General features: G+C 45.4%; 1 non-coding gene across 1 annotated transcript; it reads right to left on the bottom strand.

Moving 5' to 3' along the window:
* Positions 1-5,489: 5,489 nt before the first annotated feature.
* trnal-uaa (transfer RNA leucine (anticodon UAA)) lies at positions 5,490-5,571 on the bottom strand. The gene has a single exon. It is a non-coding gene; the product is annotated as a tRNA-Leu (tRNA).
* Positions 5,572-5,927: the final 356 nt, after the last annotated feature.

A 5,927-nucleotide genomic window follows, 5' to 3' on the forward strand; every position in this document is an offset into this window, starting at 1 on the left:
TAGTACAGGGGTATGAGTAAATGGGAGATTTAGTCCAGGGGTATGAGTAAATGGGAGACTTGGTGGGAATCAATAAATGGGAGATTCGATGCACAGTGCCATTACATTGGAAAACTGCTGTGAGTGTCAATATATGAGAGAATTGGAGCAGAGCATGTCTAAATTGGGAAATAGGGGCAGGAAATCAATAAGAAGAATTGTTGTTGCAAGCCTCAGTTAATCGGAGATTCAGTTCAGTGCACCATCAAATGAAAAAAAATGCAAGTTGCCAATAATTGGAGAATTCATTCAGGTGCCATTAAATTCGAAGTGGGAGAACGGGGGCAGGATAACACTCAATGGGAGATTTGGTGCACTTCCAGGATTTGTGCAGGATAGGGAAACGGGGGAAATAGCCATAAATAGAGTCATACAATCATAGAGATTTACAACACAGAAAAAGATCTTTCGGTCTAACTTGTCCATGCCACAATTTAAGAATTCTGGCAGCACTCCACTAAATTGAACCATTGCAAGGAACAACTTAACGGGAGAATTGGGCAAGGTCTTATCAAAATGTAATTGGACCAGCCTCCACTACTTCCTCTGGCAGCTAATGCACACAGCCCTCTGCATGAAAAATGTTCCTCTGAGGTCCCTTTTATGTTTCCCCTCTCAACGTTAACACGTACCAACTGCTTCTGGACACCCCCACCACAGGGAAATCACCTTGCCTTTTTAACCTATTGAGGACCTTCATGGAAGAATTGGTGCAGTGTAACACTAAATGGGAGAATTCGGGCAGGGCAATACTTGATGGGAGATTTAGGTTAGGGCACCCAAAAAGCGTTCGACGTTCTCAGTCAATATGATGATTGTGCAAGGCAGCACTGTGAGGAGAACTGGTTCAGGACTTCAGTAATTGGGGAAAGTGGTGCTCAGCAACACTGAATTGGAGAATGGGTGGGGGTATCAGTAAATGAGAGACCTGGTGCAGGGTGCTGATAACTTCGAGAATTGGAGCAAATGGGAGAACACGGGCAGTGAATCAGTAAATAGGACAAATGTTGCAAAGGATTAATGGTCTAGAATCAATGCAGTGCACCACGAAATGGGGGAGTTGGTGCTGTTCACCACTAAAGGGAAGATATGTGTAGGATCAGTAATTCGGAGATTTGATGCAGGGATCGCCAAGATTAGAGAGTTCTGGCAGCTGGTTACTAAATGAGAGAATTGTTGCAGAGAAATACTGAATGGGAGACTTGGTGCACAGTGGAGCTAAATTAGAGAGTGGGTGCATGGCAACAGTAAATGGGAGAATTAGAGTAGCGCACCCTTAAATGGTAGAATCGGGCTCGGGCATCAGGAAATGGAAGGATTAGTACAGGTGTATGTGTAATTGAGAGATTTGGGGGGAATCAATAAATGGGAGATTCGGTGCACGGTGCCATTACATTGGAAAAGTGGTGTGAATGTCAATATATTAGAAAATTCAAGCAAAGTATTTTGAAATTGGGGAATAGGGTCCAGGGAATCAACAAAAAGAAGAAATGTTGCAAGCATCGGTAAATTGGAGATTCCTGATGAAGGGCTTTTGCCCGAAACGTTGATTTCGCTGTTCGTTGGATGCTACCTGAACTGCTGTGCTATTCCAGCACCACTAATCCAGTATTTGATTTTCAGCATCTGCAGTCATTGTTTTTACCAAATTGGAGATTCAGTTCAGTGCATCACTAAATGATAAAAAAAATCAGCAGGTTACCCGTACGTGAAAGATGTGTATCAGGGAACAGGTAAATGGAAGGAATTGATGTAGGACAACAATAATTGGAGAATTCATGCAGGTGCCATTAAATTCTTAGTGGGAGGACTGGGGCAGGATAACCTCAACGGTTGAGTTGGTGAAATTCCCGAATTAGTGCAGGATTGGAAAATGGGAGAATTGGTGCAGGGAAGCGGAGCACTAATTACAGCCTCAGAGATGTACAGCACGGAAACAGACCCTTCGATCCAACTTGTCCACACCTAAATTTAAGAATCCTGGCAGCTCTCCACGAAATTGGAGAATCATTGGAAGGAACTACAAAATGGAAACAATTGGGAAAGGACTTATCGAAATGTGAGAATTTGCAACAGGGCATCAGATAATGGGTGAATTAGCGCAGTTCAGCACTAAATGGGTGAGTTATGCTGTGTTGCACTAAATGGGAGAATTGAGGCAGGACAATATCTTTTGGGAGACTTAGTGTACGGCACCCCTAAATTGGGCGAGGGCATCAGTCAGTATGGGGATTGGAATGAGACAACACTGAGTGGGCTTCAGTAATTGAGGGGAATGGTGTTAACCAACACTGAATTGGAGAATTGGTGCGGGCCATCTGTAAATGAGAGACCTGGAGCACAGTGGAGCTAAATTAGAGACTGGTGCATGGCAACAGTAAATGGGAGAATTAGAGTAGCGCACCCTTAAATGGTAGAATCGGGCTCGGGCATCAGTTGCTGTGGTGAAACGGTGGGCAATCACGGTGTGAAACGTTGTTATCGCTCTCTGGTTTCCTTCATTCCTGTCCTGGTCAGGGAGGCTGGGGATTGGTCCTCTCCATCAGATGGAGGGACCAGCGCATTGTTGACCCAATTTAATCAAGAATGGAATTGGTCATCTTCACTTCTCATGGTTCATTGTTGTTCTGTTTTGTTGGATGTTACTTGAGCACTTTCTGGGACTTGACAATGCATTAAAGCTGCAGTATGTTTGGAAGCACGGTTTGGAATTGTCTCGCTGCAGGACATGACATAGACGAATCGCACTACCTCAAAGTCAGCATGCCAGTGTGTCTGGCAATGGTTCCACCTTTTCTGTTTTGCTTCTGTTCCACGCTAAGAGCTGTCAGTTTTTGGATTCGCTCGAGTGCTGAGGGGGTAACACAATTTGTGTGGTATTTTTCTTCAGGCCAAACTCCACCCTACAGGAAAAATAGCCAAACGCGCTGAGTAACAAACAGCACGCGTTTTTAGCAAATGGTCAATTCAAGCTGGTGTCAGCTTCTGGAGCATCTCAGAGTTGCCAAGCACGGAAACAGACCCTGACATCTAACTTGCCACTGCTAAACAGATAACCGAAATTAATCTAACCAATATTTGCCAAAATCTGTCCCTTATCTCTCTGAACCCTTTCAGATGCCTTTGAAATGTTGTAAGCGCACCAGTCTCTGCCACTAAATATGGCAATTCATTCTGTACACACGGAAATGTCTGTGTTCAAAACAAGTGTCCCTCATATCCCCTTTAAATATTACTGTTCTCACATTCAACCAATGTTATCTCGCTGTGAACTCATGTGCCTTGTGAAAAATTACTCCCTGACTCTTTTCTCTGTCCGTCTGCCTCATGTCTTTATAAAATTCTGTAAGGCCATTCCCCAGCCCTGAAGCTCCAGGGAAAACTGTCGAAGAAAATTCAGCTTCGTGCTATTGTCCAAACAGTGCAAACCTTGCAAACCCTTTCAAATACTTTCGAAATTGCACCACGTTCGTTCCTGAACGCGCGATCTGTTCGTGACTGAAATGAAGCGACGCCGAAACACGAGTAATGAGAATTTTGACAGGCTCGTCCTGTAAGACAGTGTGGCCGAGTGATCTACGGCTTTGGATTTACGCTTCAATCTCTATTGAGTCGCAGGTTCGAATCCCACCCCTACAAGTGTCACAGCTGTTCTCTTGCAGGCACATTAACATTGAAGGCCCTGTACCTTTTAGTTGTTGTGTTTGCAGCTGCTCCGGCCTCTGATCCAGACTGACTCTGAAAACAGTGTGAGTCCTTGCAGTCGAAGCCTCCTCAACCCCTCTGCTTTCGGATATCTGCATGGCCAGTTTCTGTGTCTCAAATAGTCAGTACATTTGTCTGAAAGTTTGGTGGTTCGAGCCCGCCCTTCGCACCGAGCCTCAATTATTTCAGTTCAAGCATTGAGACCAACCATGTCCCGACACTGCAACCACGAGAACTCACCCGAGTCTGCAGCTGGATGTGGCCCCAATCTCTCCAAGGCCCCGCTGCCAACAGAAAGCGGCTACTGCAGCTTCAATCAGCGACTTCCTGCTCAGCCCTGGGACACAGCACATGGAAAATCCTTCCCCAGGAACGGCTCTTCCCGTGTGAAAGGGACAACCATTCCACTTTAAATTAGACACGGCTTCAGAGGATTGTTCCTGTTCTTGGAACGTTTCATAAACAAAACTCCTGTCTCGCAAATAAGAAGTGGGAAAAGTTGTTGGCAGGAAGAATAGAGAAAGTGTTGACTGTGAGGACTCTGTCTCGTCAGCAGATGGGATTCCTTACACTCCAAACAGGAATGATTGGGTTTCCTTAGGTAACTTCCCAATTGATTGGGAAATTGATTGGGAAACCAATTGATTGATTGATTTCCCAAGCGACATAAAGATGAGGATAAAAATATGAAAATATTTATATTGAATCTTAAATCCAGAGACAAGTGTTAAATAGATAATAAAGTTCTGAAGGAATAATAGCTGTGAAATGGAAAGTGTGAATGATGACATTTGTGATTGGGAGGAATGAACTGGATCCTTGTAAATTGCAATGCCGGGTGAAATATGCTCAGGATGAAATGACACACTCATCAATCGTGAGTCAGGCCCAGCTACTTTAGTCGGTAGAGCATGAGATGTTTAATCTCAGGGCCGTAGGTTCCAGCCTCACGATGGGCCCTTTCCCTCCTTTAAAGAAATCCAGCTCTCTGCTCCACTTGCAGTATTGTAACCCAGGACAGGGGTTGGTTTGGACACGTCGATCCGACTGTGTTTGATCACACCTCGGTTTCTGAGTGAAAGCTGTCTCCACTTGCCCATAAGATGGAATCCCATCTGCTGACGAGACAGAGTCCTCACAGTCAACACTTTCTCTATTCTCCCTGCCAACAACTTTTCCCACTTCTTATTTGCGAGACAGGAGTTTTGTTTATGAAACGTTCCAAGAACAGGAACAATCCTCTGAAGCCGTGTCCAATTTAAAGTGGAATGGTTGTCCCTTTCACACGAGAAGAGCCGTTCCTGGGGAAAGATTTTCCATGTGCTGTGTCCCAGGGCTGAGCAGGAAGCCGCTGATTGAAGCTGCAGTAGCCGCTTTCTGTTGGCAGCGGGGCCTTGGAGAGATTGGGGCCACATCCAGCTGCAGACTCGGGTGAGTTCTTCGTGGTTGCAGTGTCGGGACATGGTTGGACTCAATGCTTGAACTGAAATTGTTGATACTCGGTGGTAAGGGCGGGCTCGAACCACCAAACTTCCAGCCAAATGCAGTGACTATTTGAGACACAGAAACTGGCCAAGCAGATATCCGAAAGCAGAGGGTTTGAGGAGAGTCGGACAGCAGGGGCTCACACTGTTTTTATTCTCAGTCGGAATGAGTTGACATGAGCAGCAGCAAACACACCAACGAAAACGCAGACGGCCTGCAGAGGCTCTGCTATATTCAACTGCTTGCAGCGGAGCAACCGCTGGTAGCGGTGGGATGCGAACCCACGACTCGATAGAGAATGGAGTTTAAATCCAACGCCTTAGACCACTCGGCCACGCTACCACAGAGGCGCAGAGCGCCCAAATCTCATGACTAGCGTTTCAGCATCGCTTCACTTCAGGCACGAACAGATCGCGCATTCAGTAACGAACGTGGAACAATTTCGAAAATATTTGAAAGGGTTTCCAAGGTTTGCACTGTTTGGACAATAGCACGAAGCTGAATTGGCTTCGACAGTTTTCCCTGGAGCTTCAGGGCTGAGGAAAGGCCTTACAGAATTTTATAAAGACATGAGGCAGACGGACAGAGAAAAGAGTCAGGGAGTAATTTTTCACAAGGCATATGAGTTCAAAGCGAGATAATATTGGTTTAATGTGAGAACAGTAACATTTAAAGGGGATGTGAGGGACACTTGTTTT

The sequence above is a fragment of the Chiloscyllium punctatum genome, chromosome 14, assembly GCF_047496795.1.
Source record: "Chiloscyllium punctatum isolate Juve2018m chromosome 14, sChiPun1.3, whole genome shotgun sequence".
Lineage (NCBI taxonomy): Eukaryota > Metazoa > Chordata > Chondrichthyes > Orectolobiformes > Hemiscylliidae > Chiloscyllium > Chiloscyllium punctatum.